Genomic DNA, 12,113 nt, shown 5'->3' with positions numbered 1-12,113 from the left:
ATATAAGAGTACAGAAACTGAGATCACTGAGCCGGGTAACAGAGTGGATATATATATATAAATATATTTATATACGTTCGGTGCGGCCGATTGCAACCAAAATACGAGGTGCACATCTACATGTTATAGCAGTCCTATATACAAAATTTCAACGTTCTGAGGCTACTCGTTTTTGAGTTATGCGAGATACGTACGTACATAGGTTCGTACAGACGCCACGAAAAATTCTGTTCAGAATTAATTTTAAAGCAGTTTCATAATTTTTTTGAAGGAAAAGAGTATTTTATTCTGTCCTTACGTACAGATATCACGCAAAAACATTGTTAAATTGCATTCGATTGCGGGCAAAATGGATATTTTCGTTGAAATATGCTGCCTGAAACTTTTCGCGATTACAATACTTCCTTTTTACTTCGCACAAGGAAGTAGAAATGTAGTATTGCATTGTTGCAGCATCTACAAACCCGCAAAATTTCAAGACAATCATTTCATCGCAAAGTCATCAAAATTTTGCCCAAACGATGCAGAAACAAACTAAATAAAACAGCATATATTTATATGAGTGCTAAATCTGACTGAGAAGGAGTGAAATTCAACTGAGGAATACGTTTATTTTTTTTTTTTTCAATTTATTTTAAGTTACTTTTCTTCGTTTATTACTATTCTTTCAATTATTACTAAGCTGACGAATGACGAATGCCAGCCGAAGACCAGTTCAGGAAGGAGCTAATTTAAACAAAATTTAGAAAATTGTTAATTTCATATTTTTTATCATTCTTGAGGTAAGGTTTCATAACCTATGGGAATTTCAAAACTTATTCTTTAACGGATATTGAAATTTAAATGCGTTAAAAAGGAATATAATATGATTTTCGAAATAAAATTAAGAAAAGTATCTTTCAAAAGGAAGTGATGTGAAAATGTGTATAAAACGTTAAAATTGCGAAGAAATTCCACCGCAAAAAATTAACTAAAATTATACTGTTTTACACCTCAGGATATACAGATTGAAGAAACAAAATGATAAAAAAATATCCTTTTTTATAACAAAAGTAACGAAACAGAATATAAAAATAGCAGTGGACTAATAATCAGCCTAATTATTTCGTAAAAAAATCTTTTCAACAAAGAGAGATAAGTAAATAAACCCACGTAATGACTGTTAGAGAAATACATATGTCAGAGAAAGCAACATGGTGATAAAATAATGATTCGATATATTTCGCACGCCATTTCCTCGTCATGTCAAGTTATAAATATTCCAAAAAATACCTAATTAAATATTTTATGCACCTTCTTTTAAAGGAGCTTTAAGAATTGATTTTATATTCTGCGGAAATTTTAGATTTTTATAACAGCTACAATTTTCAATTGTGGAATTTTATCGCAATAAAATGAATCTAAAAAATCTAGCGATATTTGAAATACCGATAAAATTTGAAAATTATGTTAAACATTCAGTGAAATCTTCATTTAAAATTATTTTTCCAAATCTGTCCGATGATGCATATTGTAAAATTTGGAGATTCTTTTAATGATACGAAAAAATATAAAAAGATACGAAAAATGGATAAAAAGTCGTTTTTGATATGAAATGGAAAAAATCTAAATCCAGTTTCGAAAAGCATAGCTTCGGAGTGCACACCTTCATCTTCCGACCCATATAGGGTCTGAATTTCGTATATTTGTGTCTATCCGTCTTTGTTCTATGCGAGGAAATCACATGATCAAAGATTCTTCACATTAGCTTACTATTACATTACCAAAACTGAAAAATTATATAAAGATTTTCGTGAGTTCAGGAGAGAAAAAGAGACAATAGAGATGAGGAACTGTTTTTATTACTTTTCAATAGCTTAGGTATTTTTTTAATCCGTAAAAGACACAAGAAATTTCAATCAAATAATAACGTTTTGCCGGTAACAATACACTTTCGAGTAGGAGGTAAAAATATTTTGTTTCGGGTAGTGGCAATACATTCCTTTCAAATAGCAGAAGTTACCAAAACGTTTGAAATATAAACAACATTCGCTGTGCCGGATCGCAAAACATAGTTTTTTAATCACCGAGTTTGCTAATCAAAATTTCGTTATTTTCTGACAAAACGTGTTTTATCTAAAAGAAAAAAAAAAATTCAGAATCAATATCTGTGCTTCCATGAGAATTCATATCGTCGTCAATTCTTCATCTTTTACTAATAGAGAATACATTTATTCATTTAATGCTATCATTTTGATGGTAATATTTAGAAAGTATCATTTTTCAAACTACCTAAACATGAAATTGGCAAAACTCATGAAAGATATATCGTTCCACAAATGAATTTTGAATTTTGAATTTTCACTTCAAATTCTACCCTCACAGCAGATTACATCAGCTATTAGATTCACCGTCTTGCCTTCCATTGTTCGCTTTCTATCTGGCTTGGCTCTTTAAGGCCCATCCACACGAGTACGCTCGCGACGTAGTTGACGCAACTTTTTTGACGCCAACGTAAATTAGCATTACGCAGATGACGTTAAACTGATTAGAGCACAGAATTTGTAAGAGAGATTTACAAATTCATTCTTTGCTTAGAGCCTTTGTGATGATGCATGGTCACGTCCCTCTTTTCGCCTTTGACCTTTCCGCCACTTGTCCAGACTACTCTACGTCATCGGCCTATGGCAAAATTGTTACTGAGCCGGATACGTCGAGCTACCCGCGATATCTCGGCGATACCTGCACTGACCAGACTGACTCCAATGGAAGTGCACGAACTAACAGATAAAGAATATGATTAAAATCACAATGTTTGCTGACAGAGAGTGAATACTAATTCAGAAGTCAAACAACAAAAATCAGCGTTATATTTTCAAAATTTTCACAGGACTAGTTTCGATGATTTTACCGAACCACCATCCTCAGCTACGGAAGCGCAAATGAATTATTGTGTCTTAATTAGAGAGTGAATAGTTAAGAGCAGGGTGCTTCGAAATGTGCCATTCTCTGCAGGGCCGGATGCCTTCCTGCATTTATTTCAGAAGAAATAAAGGATTCTAAATAATCCAATCGCTTGATAAATGTAAATAATCAATTGCCGCTAATTCTGTCCCGTTGCGAAGAACTGAAATTAATTGCTCTGTTATTGAGGATGGTGCAATAAAGTGGAAATAAGCTGACGTATTGATTCCGCAACATTTTATTCTTGCTGTCCTAATGTTAAGTTTTTAAAAAACACATCAATATTTTTGCTATATTTATCAATTTTTTGTACAAATACTCACATACAAATAAGCGATTAAATAATGAATTGTTAAACAGATGAGTCCTGCAATTGTATGTAATGATAAATGAAATAAACATGCGAAAAGGATGAAACGCCTGTCAAATATTTAGATTAGATTCTATTAAATAACTAAAAGAGGAATTAAAATGAAATTTAGCGAGTATTATTAATTTTACTTATCGTCATTAAATTATCGGACCACATATATGAAGTTTAAACCTAAAAAGTGCATTCATTTCTTTAAAATCCTTAAAATTGTTGAGCAGTAACAATTTTGAGACATAATTTAAATATTTTTGTAACCTAGAACGGTAACATTCTAAAAAACAGTTATTTGTCAAACCACGAGAAAGATAAATTAAATACTTGGCATTAATTTTATTGCCCATAGTTGGTTAACTGATAGCGATAAAATACAATCGATTTAAGGCGATAAATGTGTTCGATAGGAATTTCAAAAGAGAGAGTGGTTCCGGGAAATTAAATGAGGATTTATAAGTACGTGAACCTGCTTTTAATAACGCTTAAAATTTAATAAATGAAAATAAAGTTTTGAAGCTGATGTCTGTTTTATGGTAGAAGGCAATTGCATGAATTTTATTCTAATTTTTTTTTTTTTTTTACTTAAGCATACAAATCATTACTAGTATTAAAACGTGACTATAAACGCGTTTATTCCGCCAGCAGTTTCCGTTTATGTTTTAAACTGGTTTATTTTAGGATCTGTATCTTGAATAAATTTTGCGCAAATACTTCGCTTTTATTTTCGGTTTCTTATATTACTGTATAACTATTATATAACATAATTATATTTGTTATTATTTACACCATATCACTTTATTTTTTACTTATTTATTACATATAATTAAGGGTCAATAAATACATACTTATTTGCATGTTAAGAAGCTTGAAATATTCACGACGGGTGTCATTCTGTGCGAAATCCAAAATAAAAGCTTCAAAATCATTAAATTACCTTTTTTTTTCCCATCCTAATATGGATACAAGCAAATAACTTTAAAATAAATACGTACAATTTAAGTACCTTATCCGTGGACACAACGAATGCAGAATACCGATCGAATCACAGCTCCCTTGCTGTAAACTGCGTATTAAGAGATATCAAGCTGTTCCCCGTGAATTTATTGCTCGCACGTTTATATTCAGATCTTTTGCAATTTCGTATAGACTTAATATTACTTTATATGACAAGACCTTTATATGACCTATTTTATATCACCTAATTATTAAAAATCGGATATAACGAACTTTAAATATCTTCGACTGAAACGTTCTTGGATTTTCAAACATTTTTCTAGAATTTCTGCAGCATTCAACTGGAAAATTAGTAACCTATAAATTCAGCCTGCGTAGTGTATTAGAACCAAAGAATCTCCTTAGAGATTCTTTGATTAGAACAACGAAAGACACCTTCAGGTCACCTTTCTTTTATTTTCGATTGCCCTTCACGTTTCTTTGTGTTCCAAACAGAATGCTACACGAGACAGGTGCAGTACTCGGTTCTTGGAAAACCAGTGCACACAATAAACATACATTGAGAGAATGTATTGTGCTATGCACTGAGCGGAGGAAGTGCTGATGGAGAAATAGGTTTTGAATGGATTCTTTGATTCCATTTAAGTTCACTGATTAAGCTCTCAGACTGCCTTCTATTGAAGGCGAAAGATTATTCGTAATTTTAATTGCGGCGTAGTTTGATCAAAATATGTAATTGGACGGACGGGCTAAATCATGACTTTTATGCTAAGTAAGCTTTTGTAAAAATTATTAATGTAAGGCATAAATGAGAAACAACAAAAATAAGTTTGAGTAATCGCTCATAATAACACCTGTAATTAATTAATGCATTTTAGTTTTAAATTACTATTACTGTTAACGTTTCTTGGGAGATGTGGCAATGCAAATCACTCTTTCTGAGTAACTCATCAATCCATTTTCAAACTATTTTTAGCTAGGATCTATTTTTTTCTGATCAGATAGGATAAAGCGAGCCAGATTTGCGATCTCTTAAAAGTTCGCTATATCAGGGTTCGACTATATACACAAAGTTACATTACTTAGCTTTTGAATACGAATCAATTATTTAAATACGCCCGCTAAATGTAAATTTAAACGAAGTGACTTCAAGATCATTCCAAATCATCAAGTAAAATCCGATACATAATGTGTTTTTGGTGGGGGTATGGTTTAAAGATAAAAAATAAACACACGTTGTTTGACACACTAAGCTTGCAATACGTTCCTTCGAACAGTTTAAGATAAAGTGCTTGAAAAACTGAATTTTTTAAATAAAAACCATAAACACCGAAACAAATTTTGACTTAAGGAATTGTGACACTTTTAGTAATTTAAAAATTAGTACTTAAGAAGTTAAGGATATGCAACACAAAATCTTATATTTAAAATGACCTATTCAAAATTTCAAAACCATATAATTAAAAAAATATACCATAAAGCCATGTCACCTAAACCCATCATCATGTGGAGGCTGATGAACCTATTGACTAAAGGAAAAAATCTTAATGATTTTGGGCATAGCTTTACGTTTATTTTTTGGCATTTGAAATTTACGCTTAAATCCTTAGTAAATAACATTTTATTTTCAAAGTCCTGCGAGATTTTAATTAAGTTTCATTTGCTATTAACTTTACGTCGATTTTTTATAGTAGGCTTCTTTTCGTCACGTACGTGCTCATCGAGAGGTCTGAATTTTTTATGGTGAATGGCATATTTTAAAATGGAAAAAAATTATAACCGCAATGATTCGGAATAGAAATTTGTCTGATGCTCTTATTGTCAAGAGAACGCGTCCAGGTATAAAAATTAATTGCGATCATTAGAAGTATTTAATTAAATAATCAGAAAATGTTAATTGGTGTCATTTTAAAGTGGACTGCGACAAGCATTTCAATCAAATAGCAGAATATTTTAATTCACAAAGAGGCAAAACCTGTTAATTGAAACCGTAAACACCTCAAATATTTCTTTCGAGTTTTTTAAAGTTATATTCCTGGGCATAAGCCGCATAATTATTCAAAGGACTGTTTGCCCAGAAGGAATATTAGTCTCGAAACGTTATTGTGCCTGTTCGCTATAAAAGGTACATTGCTTTGTTAAATTGTTGCCACCAAATATTATCATCCTGTAGTATATTTAAAGCAACTTAAACAATGAAGAATCTGCATGAATATACGTACATGTTTCTCGCATTGTGAAAAAACGACGGTACCTAGAGACATCAAATTTTTAAAAACGTAAATCTTCGTCCGAAAATGTGCACCTGGAAGCCCAAATTTTAAATTTCGAATTTGTTTTATTATGTATTTAAAATTTCGTAAAACTTTATAGAATTTTTGACTAATAAACTCAACGATTTCAAAGCTTGCAATGATGACACTGTACGGAAAAACAGTTGTGGTCCCACACTTTACATTTTTGATCCATTTTGTTTCAATACAGTCGTCTGCTCTGCTATTTTTGCAGAGATTAAATTTGTTTACAACAGTCTCTTTGTATCTTGAGATGTGGATAATGTCCATTTCATAAACAATTGTTTTCGGTTTATTGGGAAAGGAAATTTACTTTCAGTTCAGCAATTGTAATTTGAATTTCCAATCCATTAATTAATAGTAATAAAAGTTTGTTTAAATTTTTGGGAAAGGAGCTTTTTCTTTTACACAGCTTTTATAAAACCAGTTTTTTGATTCAGTTCTTCGTAGAAAAGGTAGTTTTCTCGAGAAAAGAATTCTTTCTTTAACAGTGCTCTCATAAATCAGGTTTCTGATCCACTCGGTAATCTTAACTTTCTTCAGCCTCCTCTGGGAAGGAGCGTTATCCGGAATAATATTCTTATAATCTGAGTCTTCGATCCCTCTTGTCTTAGGAATTGCACTCCGGCTCATAAATTGGGTTTTCAACCCATGCGAAATTATGGATCTGCTTTCGGTTTCTGAAGAAATGGATTTTATGCACATTAGCTCCGTCATAAATCTGCTCTCCAGTACGTTCTAGTTCAGAAATAATCCTTTGCCCAGAGCGTTTGCCCAGAAGCGATATTTGTGTCGAAACTTTTTTTTTTTTGTGTGTGTGTGTGTGTGCCTGTTCACTATAAACGGTACTCGCTTTCTTAAATTGTTGCCACCAAATATTATCATCTTGTAGTATATTAAAGCAAATTAAACAATGAAGAATCTGCATGAATATACGTACATGTTTCTCGCATTGTGAAATAACGACGGTACCTAGAGACATCAAATTCTTAAAAACGTAAATCTTCTTCCGAACATGTGCACCTGAAAGCCCAAATTTTAAATTTCGAATTTTTTTTATTATGTATTTAAAATTTTGTAAAACTTTATAGAATTTTTGACTAATAAACTCAACGATTTCAAAGCTTGCAGTAGTGACACTGACGGAAAAAAAAAAAAAAAAAAAAAATTATCTCTAGCGCTAGAAAATGTGTATCGGAAATCCTAAATGTATGCTGTTTTGCTATATTTAACTATTTTGTGATTTTGCTCTTGACTTGAATTTTATGTGTTTAAAGTGCGAAGAACATGATATTTAACCAATAAAGTAATACCAAAACATTAAAAAGACGCCCACTTGGATGTAACAGAAAATCTGAAAGCTTTCAGATTTTTATTTTTTTAAGTTACTATTTTTACGTCAGTACATTTAGTTTGGACCCACAGTGTAGAAATGTGTGCGATAATATTCAGAGAACTTATATAATCGCAGTAGAAATATAAAAACTTGGACGACAGCAATTTATTATATTTGACGCTCGTTGTATCTCTTGTTAGGCAAAAAAATATTATACAAGTGGTCAGCATCACGAGTTTCACTGAATTTAAATAGGAAAGTTTCAATTTTTTTTAATTTATAATCCTAATTTTTGAATTTCAAATTTGTTTTATTATATGTTTCATATTTTGTGAAATTTTAAGGAATTTTTGATTAACAAACTCAACGATTTCAAAGCGAGCATTAATAAAACGGGAGGAAACGTTATCTAGAGAGCGAGACTCTCTATCGGAAATTGTGAAGATATGATGTTTTTAAATATTTTTAGTCTAAAGGGACATTAGCCCAAATGCCCTCGAAACGTTTGTGTCTGTAAATGAAAAAAGTCCATTTTGACGTAGTATAAAATCTAAAATCTTTTAGATTTTTTTAAATGTTAAAAAAATATATTCCTAAATAATCTTCTATGTTTTCGATGCTCCTTAATGACTGGTAACAAAACACGCGTTGCAAATTTCCTAATAATGCTTTTTTGCGATTTGACAATTTTGTCACGAAACGAAAGACGGCGCGTTACTATTTACGTATCTTTCAAGCTACTCATATTGTATAACCTACACTAATAATATAACTTGGCTGTAAAATATTTTTAATGAAAAGTAAAAAATAATAAATAAGTAAACAAAAAAAAAAAATCTTAAAGTCTTCAGGTTTTTATTACGCACAAAGGGGCTTTTTTAACGTTTTCTGTGTTACTTTATTATAAATATCACATTCTTCGCACTTAAACCATAAAATTTAATTCAACAGCAATACCACAAAATAATTTAAAAAGAGCATATCTTTAGAAATTCCGATACACAGTCTCGCTAGCTATAAATAGCATTTTTTTCGTAAAGTGTTGCCATTGCTCGCTTTGAAATCCTTGAGTTTCGTAATCAAAAATTCGATAATAAAACAAATTCCAAATTTTGGACTTTCAGATGCCCATACTGGAGTGAAGGATTACGTTGTTCAAAATTTTATATCTCTAGTTACCATTCCTAGCTAAGTTCCACTGCTAAATAAATTAACTAGGTAAGTTATTTTATTTAGCAGTGGAACTTAGCTAGCGAAAAATGTACAAATAACATTTTATGATGCAATAGCGTTTGCTGATCCTTAAAAATAACCAGTCAAGTACTTAAAAATGAGTTTTTACCTTCCAGTAAAATGATCCCAGGTATTAAAAATCCATACACAATGACGAAATAAGAATGGCAAACCACGACTCCTAGTCCTAGTACACATGAGGGTAAAACATGAACTGATCAGTAACACATTTGACCGGTGGTGCTAGAGAACCATGATTCGTAGAATTTACGCATGTGCAGGGATGTTTTTCAATAGTTTTCACCTGCAAGGGCAGGTTTCGCCACCTTGGGGAGGGGGGATTTTCAATGCATTTGTGGTTTGCCTTTCAATAAATTTGCCAGGGACCAAGGTTCTTTAATATACTAGGGACCTTCCTGTAATCTATACTATCCTTTGTGTGAACTCAACATTTGTCTGGTTCCTTTGGATAAATTAAGAAATAATCAAGTTTTTGTAAGAAAAAGTGCAATAACAATGAAACGAAGGAAATTTCGTACATTCTATGAAAGAGCTGTGCATTATATTCAGACTAACACTTGAGGAAATTACATTTTTGGTAAATTTCGGAATACGTCATCGAAAGCCAAAAACACGAACGACAGTTTAAATGTCTATTCAACAGAAAGCTATCTTGCAATTATTAAAAAATATAAATATAATAATCAGTCAATAAAACAATCATCAATAAATACAATTTTGAATAAAAATAGAAAAATGAAAGTAAATAAATAAATAAATGCAAATAAAAAATAATAGAATCTGAATTCATATTGCATTTTACATTCAAAATTTCAAAATGGTGAAATTTTTTTTAAAGAAAGAATTATAAAAATTACAAGATTTTTTTGTCTAACGATTTTGCATTCTACACATGAAGATCTTAGGAAATTACCGTTTTGTTAGGAAATCGCAATCTGATCTTTTAAGAAATTGCAGCCTGATCTTGATATAAAATTTCAATTTAACAACTGAACACAGTTTCACTTAACCAGTTATAATAGGACTGTTTATTTAACAAACGAACTAATAATTATTGAAATATAAACTATTGAAATTTAATATCTGTTTCAAATGCCAATACCGAATGTGTCTCAAATTCTCTAACAACTCTGAATTTACACGAATAATCCGCTGGTAGTTCGATTCGAAATTCGAATCCGCGAACGGGATGTCTGCATGGGCGTTTTCGGGGTTTTCCCCATGTGTAACTTGTATACGAGCCAGTTTCCCTTAGAATGTCCTCCACGAAGGCATCCCTCCTCTTAGGCAGATAGCCTCGAGGCTTTGCCATAATCACACACACACACACACACATATATATGTATGTGTGCGTGTGTGTGCTTATGTACAAGCATAAGCACACAGTCACACACATACTATGTATAAATGCATATGTGTGACTATGTGCGTATCTATCTGTATGTATATATTTATTTCCCATTTATGTGCATGCAAGCTATTCCCTTTATTTATATACTTACATGCTTTATATATATTATATAAATGCGTAACATAATACTGTATAGATATGTAGGTATACGTTTACATAAATAAATATATATTCCCACGCACTGACGCGTACAGATACAAGCAAGTTCTTTTTACATTTTTATTAGCTCATTCCACTGCCCGTCTTTATTTCCATACCTGTTTATTCTGAAGTGACCTTGCCACACGGAAGTTTACTGTGAAAGTATTGTTGTTCAATCAAATGTAAATTTTTGTGTCAGAGAAACAAAAATAGCTTTTACAATTTCAGCCTCAAACCTCGAAATCGTAAATGGATTAAAACTAGTCAAGTGATTTCAAAGCTTTTTGCCTTAGAAGAAGAGATGAATTGCTTCATTGTGTTTCTCATTGTGAAACACCACTGTCAGTTTATCTCCCAGAATCAAACATGATGCAAAATCTCTCACAGAATATACGAATCATTGTTCAAAGACGCAGGTGTGTTTCCCATCTGAAATTCTCAACCTTGATCTTTTACTGATTGCTATTCATTCTTCACGTAGCTAGGAAATAACGCTGAAGTGTAGATCCCTCGGTAATGTAGTGGCCACACAATTATAAAAGAGGTTTGATAATAAGGCAAGAACTAGATGAACAAGATGCTAATAAAGCTAATGAATAGCTTGCCAAATTTTCGATGGAAAGTAAAAAAAAAAGAAAAAAAAAGTCAGTTCAACTGAATCAGTATAGGGCTCACTTGACAATGAAGTGATGAACAATTTTACATAAAGATATTTGCAAATATGTCGTAAAATTTTAACTGCACAATTTAAAATATGTCGGCATTTTTCATGTCCAACCTGTTACGACACAGTCTGGAGCTGAAACAAAATAGTTTAGGCAATAGAAAAACTGACACGCGACGACGATTTGAAAAAGGAGAGATTTTCGCTCACTGTGAACCTGAAAACATCTGAAAATTTCTCATAACATGCTAAATTATGTAGCATAATAAAACATAGAATGATAAATACACGATACTAAAGACAACTAATTATCATGTGACTTTTCCCCCTCCCCAATCTTTAAAAAACTGTATACAGCACAAAATTTTCCTTTGCATTTGAAAAACTCTTTGTAATAAAATATCTTAATTTTGATAACAGAGTAAAACACGAATAACAAAATTCATTCTAATATTAGGCCCACCAGCAGCCGAGTGGTAAAATCGCTGAATACAGGTAGTTCGGTCTCAAGTTAGAATCCCGCGAACGGGCTGGCTGCATGGGGTTTCCGTGGTTTTCCCTACGTGTAACGTATATACGAGGCAGTTTCCCTTAGAAAGTTCTCCACTGAAGTCATCCCTCTCCTCAGATAGCCCTCGTGAGCTTTGCCATAATTACACAAACACCATTCTAATATTAACTCCTGAAATATATTACATGCTAATTTTCAATAAGCAAGATAAATCGGTACTTGTTTAAATAATCATCTT

This window comes from Stegodyphus dumicola, chromosome 2 (genome assembly GCF_044657685.1).
Source record: "Stegodyphus dumicola isolate Sdum_Otavi_A_Nest chromosome 2, ASM4465768v1".
Lineage (NCBI taxonomy): Eukaryota > Metazoa > Arthropoda > Arachnida > Araneae > Eresidae > Stegodyphus > Stegodyphus dumicola.
The sequence above is the reverse complement of the archived record's forward strand: the minus strand, read 5'-3'. Positions refer to the sequence as shown.